Source organism: Staurois parvus, unplaced genomic scaffold (assembly GCF_062004578.1).
Source record: "Staurois parvus isolate SC_StPar_1 unplaced genomic scaffold, SC_StPar_1.0 ptg000965l, whole genome shotgun sequence".
NCBI lineage: Eukaryota > Metazoa > Chordata > Amphibia > Anura > Ranidae > Staurois > Staurois parvus.
In genome coordinates, this window is record NW_028318761.1 from 946,234 (window position 1) to 968,347 (window position 22,114).

The following is a 22,114-nucleotide window of genomic DNA, read 5'->3' on the forward strand; positions in this document are numbered from 1 at the left end:
ACCCTAGAATGATCACACGACACTCTAAGGATGGTTGCAATCCACATAAAGCCGGCTTCAGGCTCAGCTCTCTGTTTTATTAAAAATACACACATGCCCCCCATATGAATAAAGTCAATCCCCTCCCACCGAACAATGCAATGGGGAGTACCTATACAGAGGATGTAAATTCCAATTGGAGCATAGCCTTTGCTATTATCTATCACTGGTCCTCCCCCATGAGTCTTCTGAGGTCAGCAGACTTCCTCCCCTTCCCCCCTATGAGCCATCTGAGGTCATATTTCCTGTCCTACTAGCTTCTATTGGTATGTAAATTCTCTGCACAAGCATCTCCTAAAAATATCAGTCTGTACCTGGATGGGCCCGATACGATCTTTATTAAAACACATCCATCCAAGATACAGTTCAGATTAGTAATGGGTTGTAAGATATGCATAAGCCTACACGTGGAGTTCACACCGCTTGCGCATTGCGTTATGAAGCCCACGTGGTACTATGCTGCTGATATGTGGATACAGGCCCACGGTCTACTGACAGCAGCATTCGCATGGAATGCCGTGGTGGTATATACGCCGGTCTATAAGCGCAGATCTGCCATCTCATCCATTACCAAGCTGAGTACTGTAATACATACATTGTACATGTGCATGGCCCAATTGCAGCCTTCAGAGCTTTAATTAAGCCACACGAGAGACATATGAATAACACGAATATATGACACATTTAAAGTTCGACCAACAATACAAAATTTCCATGACAATAGTAATTCATCCCCCCTATAGTAATTAATTCCCCATATTGTGTCAATTCACTTACCTTTGCTCCGCGCGTTCCTCTCGCTGTGTTGCTGCGCCGTTCCGGTCTTCAGGGTGGACTGTGAGAGGAGAGGAGTTCGTCACGCTGCCCCACCTACATCCTGACAGCCAATGTTTGCCACGCTCCGCGGGCCGGATTAAAAGGTCCGCTGGGCCGTAGTTTGCCCATTGCTGGTTTAGACCCTTTCTGAGCTGTTGGGAGAGTGGCGGGCCAGTGAGAAGCCTGAGAGTCAAGCACAGTAAGCTCCCGGCTTATGTTGCCCAGAGTTTGAAAATACTTAGGCGGTGGTGTGTGACTGTGGAGGAGGTCAGATCGCTTCCTGGGAAATTCCTCAGGGAGAGGGTCGTGGCCACTGCCTTTCATGCACCGCTGGCCTTGAAGGATTGCCCAGGCCATAGTCTGCGGGAGGGGCTACATTTGATAAATATGGAAAGGATTCCCTTAAAGTTTAGGGACCAGGCCTGGCTCGCGTTCCATGGCAGGCTATATGTGAGAGGGAACTTGAAGTGCTGTTCTCTGGACAACCGTGGTTGTCCGAGGACGGAGTGTGGGGGTGAAGTAGAGACTATGGACCACTTCTTGCTTCAGTGCCCTTTCAATATAGAGGTATACAAAGAGGTGGGGAGGGCTCTAGACATCCCCTTCCTGCACTGCATGTCTTATGCAGAGTGGGTATATGGGGCCTTCAAATCACAAGTGGATTTTGATTTTGACACTCTTTTTTTAGTTTGTCTAGTGGTCCGTTACTACACTTGGAACGCACGGTGTCAGGTTTCCATTCGGCAGAAAATTCTTCCTGTCTCGGTGGTGGTGTATGACATCCTTGGTGAGGTTGGGAAAATTTGGGGTCTTGAGAGAGACAGGCAGCGGCGAAGGACCTGGATAGAGGCGTGGAGGAATATCCGGTCTGTAGCCGTGGTCTGTTGAACTCTGGGTGAGGATTCTGTTCTTTTTTCCTCTGTGTTTTCACTCCTTTAGATTTTGATGACAAGAGCTTTTTGAAGAAAGGCTATGTGCATCTGAAGATCTATGTTTCTTGGCCTTTACTGTGTGTTTGTTAGTAGTATGGTGTGTTTTTTTTTTTTTTTTTTTTTTGATATTTTTTGTTTTAGGAGGATGTTGTAACCAGATAGGGTTTTTCTTTGTTTATAACCAGATGTAGGGTTTTTTGTATTTATTTATTTTGTATATATGTATTTTATACCTTTTTGTAAGAAAATTGTGTTGCTGGTTGTAAGATTTTATCTAATAAAATATTTCCAGCTATCCTAGCTTGAACCCCGGTGTTGATAACCCTTCCACTGTCCACACCCCCCTGCACCAGACACACCACAAAAGGTAGCCTGCCACCACCCAACAGTTTATCCACAGAATGGTCTGTTGAGACACCCCACACACACAGATCTCCGTCTGGCCGATCTGTTATCTTTTACAATCTGCACGCAATAGCAATTGCATACCTATTGACAATGAGCTTAACCGAGCATTTTAAAGGCATTAAAATACAATACAATCTAACCCAATCTAATCTCTCCGATCTAGTCTCTCTGAAGATATGAGCACATGCTTAAATACACAGAAGTTCACTAATTAATTTTAAGATTTAATTTCCCAAAGTGGGCAGTGCATAAAAAATGTACAAATATAAAAGGTTACAGAAAATACAAAAGATATAAGAAGGCACACAAATGACTAATTACTATAAAATAAAAAGGAATAAAAGACAGAATAACACTTTTACCCTGCGGCTGGAGCAAGCCAGAAAATCAGCAATCCATTGGTCAAACGAACCAGCTCCGTACGAATCACCAATGTCCAGTTGTCCGTGTACTCAATTTATTGGGATTAGGACATGGGCGGGGCATTGGTCTTTGGCCAATTGACCATGGGGGGCGGCTCCTGCATCCGCCCACAATATGCTGTGGATGCTGACCTGCCCAAGTCCAATTGGGCCAAGACTGGCCTGAACACCAGGTTGGGGATTGGATTTCTGACACCCGCGCATCAGCCCGATCACGACAGTACCAAACACTGTTCGATGGTCGTGACCCAGCGTCACCTAACCGTTTCCTGCATTTTCCTGGCTTCCTCCCCAAGCCACAACTATGGTTTTCATACACAAGTGCAGCGCACAGAATGGCCTACAAGAAGGGAGTATGTTCACCTCTCTGCAACTAATATTTTAGCTTTTATGAGAGATGAAACATCCTTCTTTGATGTGAATTATACCTATAGAGCTTTCCACATCAGGCAGAAAGTCTGTCTGCTGTCCTTCCCTCCAAACCTGTTTTCCCAGAAAGAGACAACCTGATTGAAGCACAAAACGTGTCACCTCCAGGAGGTGGGGCTTTAGACTAATTAATGCTAATTGATGATTGAGTCTGTAAGGCCGATGGAGTAATTGTGTATACATACACATCTGTATCCCAGATCCATGGATGACCATTCATTTCCCTACTGCCCAGGGGCTCAATATACATCCCTAATGACCAGACTGTTCCTGAACACACCTTTACAATGAAAGGGCGTGGCCTCATCAAATCTACTCCAGTCTGTACCTTCATGTCACATTAACACAAAATGTGTCACATCCCAGAAGCCCGGCTTTCAGCCTATTCATCATATCCTATCCATTCAACCTGTTATGGCTACGATTCCATATTTCTACTGAGCAAATCTTTATTCTATCCATTCAAATCTTACATGTATGTTACAGTCTCTGATATGAAGGAAGGGACATTCTGGACAGTCTGTCTCTCTCTGATATGAAGGACGGGACATTCTGGACAGTCTGTCTCTCTCTGATATGAAGGACGGGACATTCTAGGTAGTTTGTCTCGTTCTCTGATATGAAGGAGGGGACATTCTGGGTAGTCGGTCTCTGATATGAAGGACGGGACATTCTGGGTAGTCGGTCTCTGATATGAAGGACGGGACATTCTGGGTAGTCTGTATCTCTCTGATATGAAGGATGGGACATTCTGGGTAGTCTGTCTCTCTCTGATATGAAGGATGGGACATTCTGGGTAGTCTGTCTCTCTCTGATATGAAGGATGGGACATTCTGGGTAGTCGGTCTCTGATATGAAGGACGGGACATTCTGGGTAGTCTGTCTCTCTCTGATATGAAGGACGGGACATTCTGGGTAGTCTGTCTCTCTCTGATATGAAGGACGGGACATTTTGGGTAGTCTGTCTCTCTCTATGATATGAAGGACGGGATATTCGGGGTAGTCTGTCTCGGTCTCTGATATGAAGGATGGGACATTCTGGGTAGTCTGTCTCGGTCTCTGATATGAAGGATGGGACATTCTGGGTAGTCTGTCTCTCTCTGATATGAAGGACGGGACATTCTGGGTAGTCTGTCTCTCTCTATGATATGAAGGACGGGATATTCGGGGTAGTCTGTCTCTCTCTGATATGAAGGACGGGACATTCTGGGTAGTCTGTCTCTCTCTATGATATGAAGGACGGGATATTCGGGGTAGTCTGTCTCGGTCTCTGATATGAAGGACGGGACATTCTGGGTAGTCTGTCTCTCTCTGATATGAAGGACGGGACATTCTGGGTAGTTTGTCTCTCTCTGATATGAAGGATGGGACATTCTGGGTAGTCTGTCTCGGTCTCTGATATGAAGGACAAAACATTCTGGGTAGTCTGTCTCTCTCTGATATGAAGGACGGGACATTCTGGGTAGTCTGTCTCTCTCTGATATGAAGGACGGGACATTCTGGGTAGTCTGTCTCTCTCTGATATGAAGGACAAAACATTCTGGGTAGTCTGTCTCTCTCTCTTTGATAGGAAGGATAGGACATTCTGGGTAGTCTGTCTCTCTCTGGTATGAAGGATGGGACATTCTGGGTAGTCTGTCTCTCTCTGGTATGAAGGATGGGACATTCTGGGTAGTCTGTCTCTCTCTCCGATATGAAGGACGGGACATTCTGGGTAGTCCGTCTCTCTCTGATATGAAGGATGGGACATTCTGGGTAGTCTGTCTCTCTCTCTGATAAGAAGGATGGGACATTCTGGGTAGTCTGTCTCTCTCTCTCTGATAAGAAGAACGGGACATTCTGGGTAGGCGGTCTCTGATATGAAGGATGGTACATTCTGGGTAGTCTGTCTCTCTCTGATATGAAGGACGGGACATTCTGGGGAGTCTCGCTCTCTGATATGAAGGACGGGACACTCTGGGTAGTCTGTCTCTCTCTGATATGAAGGATGGGATATTCTGGATAGTCTGTCTCGGTCTCTGATAAGAAGGACGGGACATTCGGGGTAGTCTGTCTCTCTCTCTCTCTTTGATATGAAGGACGGGACATTCTGGGGAGTCTCGCTCTCTGATATGAAGGACAGGACATTCTGGGTAGTCTGTCTCTCTCTGATAGGAAGGATGGGACATTCTGGGTAGTCTGTCTCTCTCTGATATGAAGGAAGGGACATTCTGGGTAGTCTGTCTCTCTCTCTCTGATATGAAGGACGGGACATTCTGGGTAGTCTTTCTCTCTGTCATGAAGGACGGAACATTCTGGGTAGTCTGTCTCTCTCTGATATGAAGGACAAAACATTCTGGGTAGTCTGTCTCTCTCTCTTTGATAGGAAGGATAGGACATTCTGGGTAGTCTGTCTCTCTCTGATATGAAGGACGGGACATTCTGGGTAGTCTGTCTCTCCCTCTGATAAGAAGGACGGGACATTCTGGGTAGTCTGTCTCTCTCTCTCTGATAGAAAGGATGGGACATTCTGGGTAGTCTGTCTCTCTCTGATATGAAGGACGGGACATTCTGGGTAGGCTGTCTCTCTCTCTGATATGAAGAACGGGACATTCTGGGTAGGCGGTCTCTGATATGAAGGATGGGACATTCTGGGTAGTCTGTCTCTCTCTGATATGAAGGACGGGACATTCTGGGGAGTCTCGCTCTCTGATATGAAGGACGGGACATTCTGGGGAGTCTCGCTCTCTGATATGAAGGACGGGACACTCTGGGTAGTCTGTCTCTCTCTGATATGAAGGATGGGATATTCTGGATAGTCTGTCTCTCTGATATGAAGGATGGTACATTCTGGGTAGTCTGTCTCTCTGATATGAAGGATGGTACATTCTGGGTAGTCTGTCTCTCTCTGATATGAAGGATGGGACATTCTGGGTAGTCTGTCTCTCTCTGATATGAAGGAAGGAACATTCTGGGTAGTCTGTCTCTCTCTCTCTGATATGAAGGACGGGACATTCTGGGTAGTCTTTCTCTCTCTGATATGAAGGACGGGAAATTCTGGGTAGTCTGTCTCTCTCTGATATGAAAGATGGGACATTCTGGGTAGTCTGTCGCGGTCTCTGATAGGAAGGAATTGACATTCTGGGTAGTCTGTCTCTCTCTCTGATAGGAAGGATGGGACATTCTGGGTAGTCTGTCTCTATGATATGAAGGATGGGACATTCTGGGTAGTCTGCCTCTCTCTGATAGGAAGGATGGGACATTATGGGTAGTTTGTCTCGGTGTCTGATATGAAGGATGGGACATTCTGGGTAGTCTGTCTCTCTCTGATAGAAAGGACGGGACATTCTGGGTAGTCTGTCTCTCTCTGATATGAAGGATGGGACATTCTGGGTAGTCTGTCTCTCTGATATGAAGGACCGGACATTCTGGGTAGTCTTTCTCTATCTGATATGAAGGATGGGACATTCTGGGTAGTTTGTCTCTCTCTCTGATATGAAGGACGGGACATTCTGGGTAGTCTGTCTCTCTCTGATATGAAGGACGGGACATTCTGGGTAGTCTGTCTCTCTCTGATATGAAGGATGGAACATTCTGGGTAGTCTGTCTCAGTCTTTGATATGAAGGATGGGACATTCTGGGTAGTCTGTCTCTCTCTGATATGAAGGATGGGACATTCTGGGTAGTCTGTCTTGGTCTCTGATATGGAGGATTGGACATTCTGGGTAGTGTGTCTGATTTTGGAGTTCTCTGTTTTATTATGTATACCTTTGTTTTTATCTTGTGTTCTGTATCTTTAAGACTTTTCTATCTGTAATTAAATATATTTTTTAAACAGTTGGTTGCATAAGAGTTAGGTTTATTGTTTCTTACTTTTTTTTTTAGGTATTTTGTCACTTTACTGGTATCCCTGTAAGGTAGATACAATGCAGGAATGGTTATCAGGGGACATTTCTCGGGGCTGCAGTTCCTCTGAATTCCACAAGATGGTGATCTCATTTCTACTATTAAGACAGGACTTCTCTATGGAATACAGACAGGAAGTGATGTCAGGAACAGACAGGAAGTGATCTGAAATAAAGACACAAAGTTCTATGTGGTCCGAAGGAGATCAGAGAGGTTTGTGGATGTGGCAGTAGAGGAGGTAATTATTATTATTATATAGGATTTATGGCGCCAACAGTTTGCTCATTGCTTTACAATATAACGGAGGCAATACAGCAACAATACAGTTCAATACAAGAGGGATAGAAGGGCCTGATCCTGGGAGCTTACAATCTAAAAGGGAGGGGCTAGTGGTACAAGAGGTAGTAACTTTGGGGGATGGACTGGTTGGAAGAGTAGAAGATTACATTATTAGCTGAGGGCAGGATAGGCTTCCCTGAAGAGATCGGTTTTTAGAGATCACCTAAAAGTAAACAGAGTAGGTGATAATCTGATAAGTTGTGGTAGAGAGTTCCAGAGGATGGGTGAGGCTCTGGAGATGAGCATGGGAGGTGGAGACAAGGGAGCTAGAGAGCAGGAGGTCTTGCGAGGAGCGGAGAGGACGGTTTGGGTGATATTTAGAGACAAGATTGGTGAGGTTATTTGGGGCAGAGTTATAAATGGCTTTATATGTTATTGTTAATGTTTTGAATTATATCCGTTGGGCAATGGGAGGCCAGTGGAGGGATTGGCAGAGAGGGGTGGAGGATACTGAATGGAGGCCAGTGGAGGGATTGGCAGAGAGGGGTGGAGGACACTGAGTGGAGGCCAGTGGAGGGATTTACAGAGGGGGCTGGAGGATACTGAATGGAGGCCAGTGGAGGGATTGGCAGAGAGGGGTGGAGCACACTGAATGGAGGCCAGTGGAGGGATTGGAAGAGAGGGGTGGAGGATACTGAATGGAGGCCAGTAGAGGGATTGGCAGAGAGGGGTGGAGGATACTGAGTGGAGGCCAATGGAGGGATTGGCAGAGAGGGGTGGTAGATACAGAATGTATAGTAAGGTGGATGAGTCTGGCAGCAGCATTCATAATAGACTGAAGAGGGGATAGCCTGCGATGAGGTCGTCCAATGAGGAGGGAGTCACAATAGTCAAGGCAAGATATAACAAGGGAGTGAATAAGTTGCTTAGTGGTTTCCGGGGTTAGGAACGGGCGTATCTTGGAGATGTTGTCTTGGTGAAGTCTACAAGATTTGGACAGCGATTGGATTTTGAGTTGAAAGGACAGATGGGAGTCTAGGATTACACCTAGTACCCTGGAATGAGGGGAGGGACTGATGATTGTATTATTGATCTTGATGGAGAAGTCAGGGGAGGGGGCACAGGCTGGGGGGAATACTAAGAGCTCAGTTTTGGAAAGATTGAGTTTGAGGAAGTGGAGTGACATCCATGCCGATATGTCGCTTAGTAGGTTAGTAATGCGGGAGGAGACTGAAGGGGTGAGGTGAAGAGGTGACTGAAGGGGTGAGGTGAGGGGTAGAAAGATAGATTTGTGTGTCATCATCATAGAGATGGTACTTAAAGCCGTGGGAGTTTACCAAGTGACCAAGGGAGGAGGTGTAGATGGAGAAGAGAAGGGGTCCAAGGACAGATCCTTGAGGCACCCCTATAGAAAGAGGGAGTGAAGAGGAGGAGGCAGCATTATAGATAACACTGAAGGAGTGCTGTGATAGGTAGGAGGAGAACCAGGAGAGAGCAGAGTCTCTGAGACTCAGAGAGTGGAGTTTTTTGAGGAGGAGAGGATGGTCAACCGTATCAAAAGCTGCGGAGAGGTCAAGTAGTAAGAGTATGGAGTAGTGGCCATTGGTTGGGATGAGTACGGAGTAGTGGCCGTTGGTTGGGATGAGTACGGAGTAGTGGCCGTTGGTTGGGATGAGTACGGAGTAGTGGCCGTTGGTTGGGATGAGTACGGAGTAGTGGCCGTTGGTTGGGATGAGTACGGAGTAGTGGCCGTTGGTTGGGATGAGTACGGAGTAGTGGCCGTTGGTTGGGATGAGTACGGAGTAGTGGCCGTTGGTTGGGATGAGTACGGAGTAGTGGCCGTTGGTTGGGATGAGTACGGAGTAGTGGCCGTTGGTTGGGATGAGTACGGAGTAGTGGCCGTTGGTTGGGCTGAGTACGGAGTAGTGGCCGTTGGTTGGGCTGAGTACGGAGTAGTGGCCGTTGGTTGGGATGAGTACGGAGTAGTGGCCGTTGGTTGGGATGAGTACGGAGTAGTGGCCGTTGGTTGGGATGAGTACGGAGTAGTGGCCGTTGGTTGGGCTGAGTACGGAGTAGTGGCCGTTGGTTGGGCTGAGTACGGAGAAGTGGCCGTTGGTTGGGCTGAGTACGGAGTAGTGGCCGTTGGTTGGGCTGAGTACGGAGTAGTGGCCGTTGGTTGGGCTGAGTACGGAGTAGTGGCCGTTGGTTGGGCTGAGTACGGAGTAGTGGCCGTTGGTTGGGCTGAGTACGGAGTAGTGGCCGTTGGTTGGGCTGAGTACGGAGTAGTGGCCGTTGGTTGGGCTGAGTACGGAGTAGTGGCCGTTGGTTGGGCTGAGTACGGAGTAGTGGCCGTTGGTTGGGCTGAGTACGGAGTAGTGGCCGTTGGTTGGGCTGAGTACGGAGTAGTGGCCGTTGGTTGGGCTGAGTACGGAGTAGTGGCCGTTGGTTGGGCTGAGTACGGAGTAGTGGCCTTTGGTTGGGATGAGTACGGAGTAGTGGCCTTTGGTTGGGATGAGTACGGAGTAGTGGCCTTTGGTTGGGATGAGTACGGAGTAGTGGCCGTTGGTTGGGATGAGTACTGAGTAGTGGCCGTTGGTTGGGATGAGTACTGAGTAGTGGCCATTGGTTGGGATTTTTACAGAGTAGTGGCCATTGGTTGGGATTTGTACAGAGTAGTGGCCATTGGTTGGGATTTGTACAGAGTAGTGGCCATTGGTTGGGATTTGTACAGAGTAGCGGCCATTGGTTGGGATTTGTACAGAGTAGCGGCCATTGGTTGGGTTTGTACAGAGTAGCGGCCATTGGTTGGGATGAGTATGGAGTAGTGGCCATTGGTTTTACCAGTTAGTAGATCATTAGTGAGGTTTAGTAGGGCAGTTTCAGTGGTGTGTAGTGAGTGAAAGCCAGACTGTAAAGGGTGAAGAAGGTTGTTGTCGGTGAGGTGGGAGCTCAGGTGATTGTAGACTAAGTGTTCTATGAGTTTAGAGGTAAATGGCAGCAGGGAGATGGGTCTTAAGTTGTTCAAGTCGGTGGGGTCCAGGGAGGGCTTGTTAAGTATGGGAGTTATATGCACATGCTTTAGAGGGGAGAGGAAGGCACCAGTAGAGAGGGAAAGATTGAAGATGTGAGTGAGGGAGCATAGGATGGAAGAGGGTGACCATAGTAGTTGTGAGGGGACAGGATCCAAGGGGCAGGTGGTGATACGGGCTTCTGAGAAACCTTAGTGACCTCTTCAGTAATAGCGAGGTCAGAAGAGGAAAATGTTGAGGGAGGTTTAGTATAAGGTATGCTAAGTGAGATGGATGTCTGTGCAGAGGAGAGGCCCCTATGAATTGCATCAATCTTGTTTTTGAAATGATTTGCAATCTCGTGAACAGTGAGTGAGGTGCTGGGTGGAGGTGGAGAAAGTAGAGAGTTAAAAGCAGAGAAGAGACGACGAGGACTGGATGACAAGGTATTGATGAGAGTGACAAAGTCGTCTTGTTTGGCAGCATGGAGGGAGGAATTGTATGTGAAGAAAGCAGAGTTATATCGGGTGAATGCTTGCTGAGATTTGGTTTTACCCCACAATCGCTCCAGCGCACGACTATGTCACTTAAGATGTCTGGTGTGGTCAGTCTGCCAAGGTTGTAATGGTCGGGGCCTGATGCTTCGTGTTGTTAGAGGACCAAGTGAGTCCAGTGTGGGTGACAGTGAACTGTTGTAGACAGCAGTGGCCAGGTCAGGGCAGGACAGGGGAGAGATTCTGTCATAGAGTTGGTCAGTTGCAGAGTGGAAAGGAGCCGGGTTCAAGTTGTGAAGGTTTCTGCTGGTAATTGTTTGCTGCTTGGAGGGATAGGTGTTTGAAGATGAGGAGACTGTGAAGGTGATGAGATTGTGATCAGAGAGAGGAAAGGGGGTGTTTGTGAGGTTGTAGGGAGTGCAAAGATGGGAGAAAACAAGGTCTAATGTATTCCCATCAGAGTGAGTGGAGGACGGCGTCCGTCAGAGTGAGTGGAGGACTGTATGCATTGTGCTAATGCAAAAGATGAGGTTATGTTGAAGAGTTGGGATGTAGCCGGGTCGTTGACATTAATAGGGATAGTAAAATCTCCGAGAATGATAGCGGGTAGCTCAGAGGAGAGAAAGTAGGGCAGCCAGGCAGAGAAATCATCAAGAAAGCAGGACACGGGTCCAGGAGGCCGATAGATCACTGCAATCCTCAGAGAAATGGGAGAAAACAGCCAGATGCAGTGAGTCTGGAAAGAAGAGAAGGATAGAGAGGGAGGGTTAGGGGGGACTTGAAAGGTGCTCAGTGGGGATAGAAGCAAACCAACCCCACCACCTTTCTGACCACTGGGTCTGGGTGAGTGGGTCCAGAGGAGGCCTCCATAGGAAAGTGCTGCGGGGGAAGTAGGATCTGCTGCTTGGAGTCAGGTTTCTGTAATTGCTAGTAGGTTAAGGGAGCCGGAGACAAAAAGGTCATGGACAGAGGTGAGCTTATTACAGACAGAGCGGGCATTCCAGAGCACACATGAAAAAGGGAGGGTGGTTTTTGTGAGCACGGGGACTGATATTAAATTGAGGGGATTGCAACTATTCCTGGAAGAAAGACTGTGCCTGGTGTGGGGGTGAGATAATGGAGGACCAGGGTTTGGGGAGATATCCGCAGAGGTTAGAAGAAGAAGGGTGCCTGGTGTGGGGGTGAGATAGTGGAGGACCAGGGTTTGGGGAGATATCCCCAGAGGTTAGAAGAAGGAGGGTGCCTGGTGTGGGGGTGAGATAATGGAGGACCAGGGTTTGGGGAGATATCTGCAGAGGTTAGAAGAAGGAGGGTGCCTGGTGTGGGGGTGAGATAGTGGAGGACCAGGGTTTGGGGAGATATCCCCAGAGGTTAGGAGAAAGAGGGTGCCTGGTGTGGGGGTGAGATACTGGAGGAACAGGGTTTGGGGAGATATCCCCAGAGGTTAGGAGAAGGAGGGTGCAGAAAGTAAGATGGGGGCGGGATGTACACGAGCGCACATGCCTTCCAGTCCTGGTGTTTGGGTCAGCAGGGGAGTGAAGTATCAGCAGGAGGTGATGAGAGCAGTAGTAGGGAGATGGTAGCAGTGAGGGGGAGATGTATAAGTTTTGGGGTGGAGCAGAGGGGTAAAGAAGTGAGATTTTGTGAAAGCAGGAAAGTAATATGAAAAGGAGGCATAGAGGGGACATATTAAATGTACACGGAGTGGGACTCAGACTTGTAGGAGATGTTTCCCGAGGTGTTTGCTTGCAGTCTGTCCAGCATGCAGGAGAGTTTCTTGTTGTTGTATCTTCCTGCTGCTCGAGCTCTTCTGCTTTAGTTCAACATCTTCTTAGCGCTCCATCAACGCAGCACTCACTCAAAAGCAGCACCCCATCAGTGACTGTGCCCCCCATCAGTGATCTCCCCCCATAAGCTGATCTAAATTTATAGGGAGATGGCCCAATGAGCACTCATCTCCGCCCCAATTAGGAACTGATAAGGATCACATGAATGGGGGGGATGATTCTCAAACAGACCAGACACAGGCCATAGTCATTAAACGGTAATAAGATGTTATGTTCTATTTATACCCAGTAACCCCCTGTCATGTCCGTCCTCTTCCTCCATAGTCATGTCTGTCCTCTTCCTCCATAGTCATGACTGTCCTCTTCCTCCATAGTCATGTCCATCCTCTTCCTCCATAGTCATGTCCATCCTCTTCCTCCATAGTCATGCCTGTCCTCTTCCTCCATAGTCATGTCCATCCTCTTCCTCCATAGTCATGTCCGTCCTCTTCCTCCATAGTCATGTCTGTTCTATTCCTCCGTAGTCACTGTGATGTCTTTTATCTCCAGCAGATGATACACATCAATATTTAGAAGGACACAAGGATCTCTACAAGGACGTCATGATGGACAATCAGCCGCCCCTCACATCACCGGGTAAGAGGAGACTTTATTGTAAAGGAGAGAGCAGTACGGAGGATCCACCTAGATCCCCCATCATCTGATAAACACATAGAAACAATGGATTCAGTCAGTGTGTGTATTTCCTACAGATGGATCCAGTCATGGGAACCCACCAGAGAGATGTCCCCGTCCTCTGTATTCCCAGGATTCCACACAGGAAGGTCACACCATCCCTCACCATCATCAGGTAGATGATTAACAATTATTGGTAGTTGTGATTTATACACAGCATGTTTGTTACAATGAATGTTTTATTATATCTTTCAGAGTGGAATCCTCGGGGATGATAATATTGATGTTAAAGAAGAGTATAAAGAGGAGGATGAGGAGTATGGAGTGATGGAGGAGTTTTCAGAAGGACACAAGGATATGATGGAGCCACCTAATACCAGGAACCCACCAGAGAGATGTCCCCATCCTCTATATTCCCGGGATTCCACACAGGAAGGTCACACCATCCCTCAGTATTGCAAGGTTGGTGGGATGGAGCATCTAGAACATGGACTCATAGAGACAATGTGTGGGGTATTTTATGTGACCTTACATTTTACAGATGATATTTTCTCTCATTTCCTTGATTTAGAGTGGAGATCCAATCGATATAGAATTTGAGGTGAAAGCAGAAGAAGAAGAGGCGTATGTGAGGGATGATCAGCAGTCTATGGAGGAGGATGGAATAACGGGGACATTTATAGAGGAGGACACTCCTACAGAGATCAGCACAGGTGGGTCATGAACACTAAATCCATTCCTCCACCCATACTGCTCACTGATTGGTCCAGAGTAGGGCGGGGACTGGGTGATATCAGCCTGTAATCCCCTGGTCACTTTCCTGAGCTGTGTTCCCCGTCCTGTATTCCTGGATTTCTCTCGGATAATCTTCCTTCTCTGTGCTGCAGACACAATTTATGTCTCTAGACTGGATTTATGGAGGTTCTGGGGTTCAGCTGGCAGCAAAATGTGGATTTTTACTCTAAGCATTGCATAATGTAGGCACCCAGGACATGTGACTGGGGTCTCCTGCCTTGTGCCTGACTCTTCCAGGGGACCTTCTCTGTTATCTGCTGGCTGTGCCGGGTGGAGGGATATGTCTGTAGTGTCTCAGACCCAAGTCACTGAGTTCAGTCTCAGGAGATGGGAGGCAGCGGTGTGGGACCTACATAGTTACATAGTTAGTCTGGCTGAAAAAAGACATCCATCTAGTTGTACCAATAAAAATAAAAGTTATAATCCGACACCCACAGCTGATCCACCAGAAAGCAAAAACCCAGCAAAGCGCGATCCATTCTCCTCCTGCAGGGGAAAACATTCCTTCCTGACCCCCCGAGAGGCAATTGGATATTCCCTGGATCAACTTTCCCTATAAATGTTATATCCAGTTATATTCTGTGTATCCAAGAAAGAATCCAGGACTTTCCTACAGCAACCCCCCCTTATGTATTATACATGGAGATCATATCCCCCCTTATGTATTATACATGGAGATCATATCCCCCCTTATGTATTATACATGGAGATCATATCCCCCCCTTATGTATTATACATGGAGATCATATCCCCCCTTATGTATTATACATGGAGATCATATCCCCCCTTATGTATTATACATGGAGATCATATCCCCCCCTTATGTATTATACATGGAGATCATATCCCCCCCCTTATGTATTATACATGGAGATCATACCCCCCTTATGTATTATACATGGAGATCATATCCCCCCTTATGTATTATACATGGAGATCATATCCCCCCTTATGTATTATACATGGAGATCATATCCCCCCTTATGTATTATACATGGAGATCATATCCCCCCTTATGTATTATACATGGAGATCATATCCCCCCTTATGTATTATACATGGAGATCATATCCCCCCTTATGTATTATACATGGAGATCATATCCCCCCCCCTTATATATTATACATGGAGATCATACCCCCCCTCCCTTATGTATTATACATGGAGATCATATCCCCCTTATGTATTATACATGGAGATCATATCCCCCCTTATGTATTATACATGGAGATCATATCCCCCTTATGTATTATACATGGAGATCATATCCCCCCTTATGTATTATACATGGAGATCATATCCCCCCTTATGTATTATACATGGAGATCATATCCCCCCTTATGTATTATACATGGAGATCATATCCCCCTTATGTATTATACATGGAGATCATATCCCCCCTTATGTATTATACATGGAGATCATATCCCCCCTTATGTATTATACATGGAGATCATATCCCCCCTTATGTATTATACATGGAGATCATATCCCCCCTTATGTATTATACATGGAGATCATATCCCCCCCCTTATGTATTATACATGGAAATCATATCCCCCCTTATGTATTATACATGGAGATCATATCCCCCCTTATGTATTATACATGGAGATCATATCCCCCCTTATGTATTATACATGGAGATCATATCCCCCCCCCTTATATATTATACATGGAGATCATACCCCCCCTCCCTTATGTATTATACATGGAGATCATATCCCCCTTATGTATTATACATGGAGATCATATCCCCCCCTTATGTATTATACATGGAGACCATATCCCCCCTTATGTATTATACATGGAGATCATATCCCCCCCTTATGTATTATACATGGAGATCATATCCCCCCCTTATGTATTATACATGGTGATCATATCCCCCCTTATGTATTATACATGGAGACTAGTTTGGTTGCCCTTCTCTGTACTTCCTCCAGTTCCCCAATGTTCTTTTGTGAATTGGAGCCCAAAACTGAACTGCATATTCCAGATGAGGTCTTACTAATGATTTGTACCGGGGGGGGGGGGGTGATATCTCTCTCTCCGGAGTCTATACCTCTCCTAATACAAGAGAGGATTTTGCTCGCTTTAGAACCCACAACTTTGCATTGCATGCCATTATTAAGCTTGTGATCTACTAAACCCCCCAGATCCTTCTCCACCATTGACCCCCCCAGATCCTTCTCCACCATTGACCCCCCCAGATCCTTCTCCACCATTGACCCCCCAGATTCTTCTCCACCACTGACCTCTCCAGATCCTTCTCCACCACTGACCCCTCCAGATCCTTCTCCACCATTGACCCCCCAGATCCTTCTCCACCATTGACCCCTACCCCTCCAGATCCTTCTCCACCACTGACCCCTCCAGATCCTTCTCCACCATTGACCCCTCCAGATCCTTCTCCACCATTGACCCCTCCAGATCCTTCTCCACCATTGACCCCTCCAGATCCTTCTCCACCATTGACCCCTCCAGATCCTTCTACACAATTGCCCCCCAGATCCTTCTCCAACATTCACCCTCCCAGATCCTTCTCCACCATTGACCCCCCCAGATCCTTCTCCACCATTGACCCCCCCAGATTCTTCTCCACCATTGACCCCCCAGATTCTTCTCCACCATTGACCCCCCAGATCCTTCTCCACCATTGACTCCCCAGATTCTTCTCCACCATTGACCCCCACCAGTTGTACCCCCCTAGTATGTATGATGCATTCATATTCTTAGCCCCTCCAGTGCAGAACCTTACATTTATCACCATTAGCCCTCATTGGCCCCATAGTCCCCCAATTACACAGAGCATTGAGGTCGGCTTGTAAGTTGGAGACATCCTGTAAGGACGTTATTCCCCGGCACAGCTTGGTGTCATCTGCAAAGACTGGAATGGGATTTATAATCTCACACCCCATATTGTTTATATATATATTAATAAGTAAGGGTCCCAACACTGAACCCTGGGGTACCCCACTAATAACACTGAACCTTGGGGTACCCCACTAATAACACTGAACCCTGGAGTCCCCCACTAATAACACTGACCCTTGGGGTCCCCCACTAATAACCCTGAACCTCGGGGTACCCCACTAATCACACTAAACTTCTGTCCAAGTATACCACGTCCACCGCCACCCCTCTGTCCAAGTATACCGCGTCCACCGTCACCCCTCTGTCCCAGTATACCACGTCCACCGTCACCCCTCTGTCCCAGTGTACCACATCCACCGCCACCCCTCTGTCCAAGTATTTGCTCACTTCCAATCTAACCTGTTTCATGATGGTTTAATCCCAGCTCACCTCTACATGTTGTCTACAGTTAAGCTTCCACTGATTACATAATACTAATACTGAGAGTCCTGACCCTTATACTATATAACTTGTACATTACATACTCCTGACCCCTGCACTATATACTCTATGTTGTACATTACTTCCTCCTGACCCCTGCACTATATACTCTATGTTGTACAATACATACTCCTGACCCCTGCACTATATACTCTATGTTGTACATTACATACTCCTGACCCCTGCACTATATACTCTGTGTTGTACATTACATACTCCTGACCCCTGCACTATATACTCTATGTTGTACATTACATACTCCTGACCCCTGCACTATATATTCTATGTTGTACATTACATACCCCTGACCCCTGCACTATATACTCTATGTTGTACATTACATACTCCTGACCCCTGCACTATATACTTTGTTGTACATTACATACTCCTGACCCCTGCACTATATACTCTATGTTGTACATTACTTCCTCCTGACCCCTGCACTATATACTCTATGTTGTACAATACATACTCCTGACCCCTGCACTATATACTCTATGTTGTACATTACATACTCCTGACCCCTGCACTATATACTCTATGTTGTACATTACATACCCCTGACCCCTGCACTATATACTCTATGTTGTACATTACATACTCCTGACCCCTGCACTATATACTTTGTTGTACATTACATACTCCTGACCCCTGCACTATATACTTTGTTGTACATTATATCCTCCTGGCACATGCACTATATACTGTGTTCAACATTCCATACTTCTGACACCTGCACTATATTCTCTATGTTGTACTTTACATACTCCTGACCCTGGCACTATATATTTTATGTTGTGCATTACATTCTCTTTACCCCTACACTTTATATTCTGTTGTGCATTACATACTCCTGACCCCTGCACTATATACTCTATGTTGTACATTACATACTCCTGACCCCTGCACTATATAGTCTATGTTGTACATTACATACTCCTGACCCCTGCACTATATACTCCACGTTGTACATTACATACTCATGACCCCTGCACTATATACTCCACATTGTACATTACATACTTCTGACCCAGGCACTATATACTCTGTTGTACATTCCATAGTCCTGACCCCTGCACTATATACTCTATGTTGTACATTACATACTCCTGACCCCTGCACTATATACTCTATGCTGTACATTACATCCTCCTGACCCCTGCACTATATACTCTTTGCTGTACATTACATCCTCCTGACCCCTGCACTATATACTCTTTGCTGTACATTACATACTCCTGACCCCTGCACTATATACTCTATGTTGTACATTACATACTCCTGACCCCTGCACTATATACTCCACGTTGTACATTACATACTCATGACCCCTGCACTATATACTCCACATTGTACATTACATACTTCTGACCCAGGCACTATATACTCTGTTGTACATTCCATAGTCCTGACCCCTGCACTATATACTCTATGCTGTACATTACATCCTCCTGACCCCTGCACTATATACTCTTTGCTGTACATTACATCCTCCTGACCCCTGCACTATATACTCTTTGCTGTACATTACATACTCCTGAGCCCTGCACTATATACTCTATGTTGTACATTACATACTCCTGACCCCTGCACTATATACTCTATGTTGTACATTACATCCTCCTGACCCCTGCACTATATACTCTATGTTGTACATTACATACTCCTGACCCCTGCACTATATACTCTATGTTGTACATTACATACTCCTGACCCCTGCACTATATACTCTATGTTGTACATTACATACTCCTGACCCCTGCTCTCCCCCCACTGTTATATATACACATAATATGGATTCTCTTTTGTTACACACATTTCCTACCAGCTGGACATTTTATATCGGATGATGTGATTGGAGCACAGACTTTTACATGGTGATAATAATGTGATAACATCCTCCAACTTTGGACCCTTAAACAGAAAGTGATAATGAGGGAGGAGTCAATACCCCTATGATGGTGGTCTTCAGGATCAGTCCAGTCTTCATCTTGGTTGTTCTCCCCCCATCCTCACTCTCTGACCTCTGTTGGGGCTCAGCCAGTCCTGGTTTGGGGGAACCAATCAGCTCCTGTCTAGTAATCCTCTTTGTCTTTGTATTTTAGTCCATGGCCGGGAGATGAGGAAAACCTCCGAGGATTGTCTCACTTTGTCTCCAGACTGGAAAGTAGAAGATGAGGACATCACACAGTATAGTCCAGGAGAAAACCCGGCTCCCTCCAATGTCCATCCGGCACCACCCAGTGTAGATGGACCATCGGATTCCTCGTATCCTGAGGAACCTCAGACTGTGCAGGACCGGGCCGCCCTTAAAACAGGGAAGAGGTTCTCCTGTACTGAGTGCGGGAAGGGTTTCCATTATAAATCCAAACTTAATGAGCATAAAAGATATCACACGGGGGAGAAGCCGTATTCCTGTCCTGAGTGCGGGAAATGTTTCCATTGTATATCCAATCTATATACGCATAAAAGATCTCACAGAGGGGAGAAGCCGTATTCCTGTCCTGAGTGTGGGAAATGTTTTGCACTGAAGTCCAATCTTTACGTACATCAGAGATCTCACACGGGGGAAAAGCCATATTCTTGTACTGAGTGTGGGAAATGTTTTTCACAGAAGTCCAGTCTTTACAAACATCAGAGATCTCACACGGGGGAAAAGCCATATTCTTGTCCTGAGTGCGGGAAATATTTTCCACAGAAGTCCAATCTTTACATGCATCAGAGATCTCACACGGGGGAGAAACCATATTCCTGTCTTGACTGCGGGAAATATTTTTCTCAGAACTACGATCTTTGCAGACATCAGAGATCTCACACGGGGGAGAAGTCGTATTCTTGTCCTGAGTGCGGGAAATATTTTTCACAGAAGTACAATCTTCACAGACATCAGAGGTCTCACACGGGGGAAAAGCCATATTCCTGTCCTGAGTGCGGGAAATGTTTTTTGGTGAAGTCCAAACTTCATAGTCATAAGAGATGTCATACGGGAGAGAAGCCATATTCTTGCCCTGAGTGCGGGAAATGTTATTTAGATAAGTTCAGTCTTTACAGACATCAGAGATCTCACGCAGGAGAGAAGCCGTATTCCTGTCCTGAGTGCAGAAAATGTTTTTCAAATAAGTCAATTCTTTACACACATCAAAGATCTCACACAGGTGAGAAGCCATATTGCTGTCCAGAGTGTGGGAAATGTTTTTCATACATTTCCAGTCTTCACACACATCAGCGATCTCACACAGGTGAGAAGCCGTATTCCTGTCCTGAGTGTGGGAAATGTTTTTCAGACAAGTCCAATCTTCACACACATCAGAGATCTCACACGGGGGAGAAGCCTTATGTTTGTCCTGAGTGCGGGAAATGTTTTTCACAGAAGCCCCATCTTTCCAAACATCAGAGATCTCATGCAGGGGAGAAGCCACTTTTCTGTCCTGAGTGAGGGAAATGTTCCTCACTGAAGTCCTGTTTTCCTGTACATCAGGGGTCCCACACAACCCTGGAGGTGTATTAGTGCCTTGAGTGCGGGAAATGTCTTCTAGATGAATGTTGCTGGACATCCCAGCTCTCATGTGGGGAAGAAGCACACCCTGATATACACCTCAGATATACTCCATGGCTGATCTTCATCATGGAAGAAACAGTTGATAAGGTGATGAGAGGCCCCCAAAGACATGAATGAAGTGTGGGACCTGGTCGGCCATTGATGGCAGGAGAAGAATAAAAATGGAGTCCTGACCTAGAGCACTGGGCTGACTTCTCATTGGGGTGCTGCCTATATGCTAGAGATGGTTTGCACCTAAATGGAAGGGGGTCTGCTGTGCTGGGGGAAAGGTTTACGGGAAGGCTGGAGGAGTATATAAACTAGGATGGAGGGGGAGGGAAAATTTGATTATAACGGGGTAGACAGATCAGACAGGGGTCAGTACTTATTGGGGGGTGGAATGGGGAAAGATGGGGGGAGGGCTATGGCAGATGATAAGAATGTTCCCATGTTACAAACAACCAGTGGAATTGGTACCATTTGTTTGAAAATAAAAAATACACAAAATCCATGTGATCAAGGTGTCGGTGAATGAACAAGGTGTCGGTGAATGGACAAGGTGTCGGTGAATGGACAAGGTGTCGGTGAATGAACAAGGTGGCGGTGAATGAACAAGGTGTCAGTGAATGGACATGGTGTCAGTGAATGGACAAGGTGTCGGTGAATGAAGGAGGTGTCAGTGAATGAAAGTGTTTGTTCCCCAATACCAGAAGTGTGCCCAGCACAATAGGTGAGTTGGAAGGTTTGGTGCATGAAGAGAACTAGGATTGAATTGGTATTGCTGAATCTTGGCTTCATTCCTCACATGACTGGGCCATTCATATTCCTGGCTAGGTTCTCTTTCAGAGAGACGGGGGAAATAGGAAAGGTGGTGGTGTCTGTCTCTATGTGAGAAGTGATCTCAGAGCGAGTGTGAAAGAGGACCTAGTTGATGGAGAGTGTGATGAGGCTGAAGTATTATGGGTGGAACTGCACATGGGGGGCGGTACTACAAAGGTCATCATTGGAGTTTGTTATAGGCCTCCCAGTGTTAATGAGGGGGTGGAGACTCAGCTCCTCCCACAGATGGAAAGGGCTGCAAGGGCTGGGACAGTGATAATAATGGGGGATGGTAACAACCCGGAAAGTGACTGGAGTAATGGTACTGGGGGTGTAAACACAAAACAACCCCTCCTGCCCTCTATGGTCCAGAACAAGGGTGGATAGATGGACCCGGAACTTGAAGAACTTCCCCACCAAGGCATCAAAGG

General features: G+C 46.5%; 1 protein-coding gene and 1 long non-coding RNA gene across 2 annotated transcripts in view; one reads left to right on the forward strand and one right to left on the reverse strand.

Annotated features, from left to right (window-relative positions):
* Positions 1–22,114, reverse strand: part of LOC149441625 (uncharacterized) — a 120,128-nt gene that overhangs the window by 61,599 nt on the left and 36,415 nt on the right. The gene's annotated exons all lie outside the window — the stretch shown is intronic.
* On the forward strand, positions 7,087–13,349 carry LOC149441627 (uncharacterized). Its single transcript, XR_016307321.1, has 3 exons — positions 7,087–7,169; positions 13,049–13,135; positions 13,252–13,349. It is a non-coding gene; the product is annotated as an uncharacterized LOC149441627 (long non-coding RNA).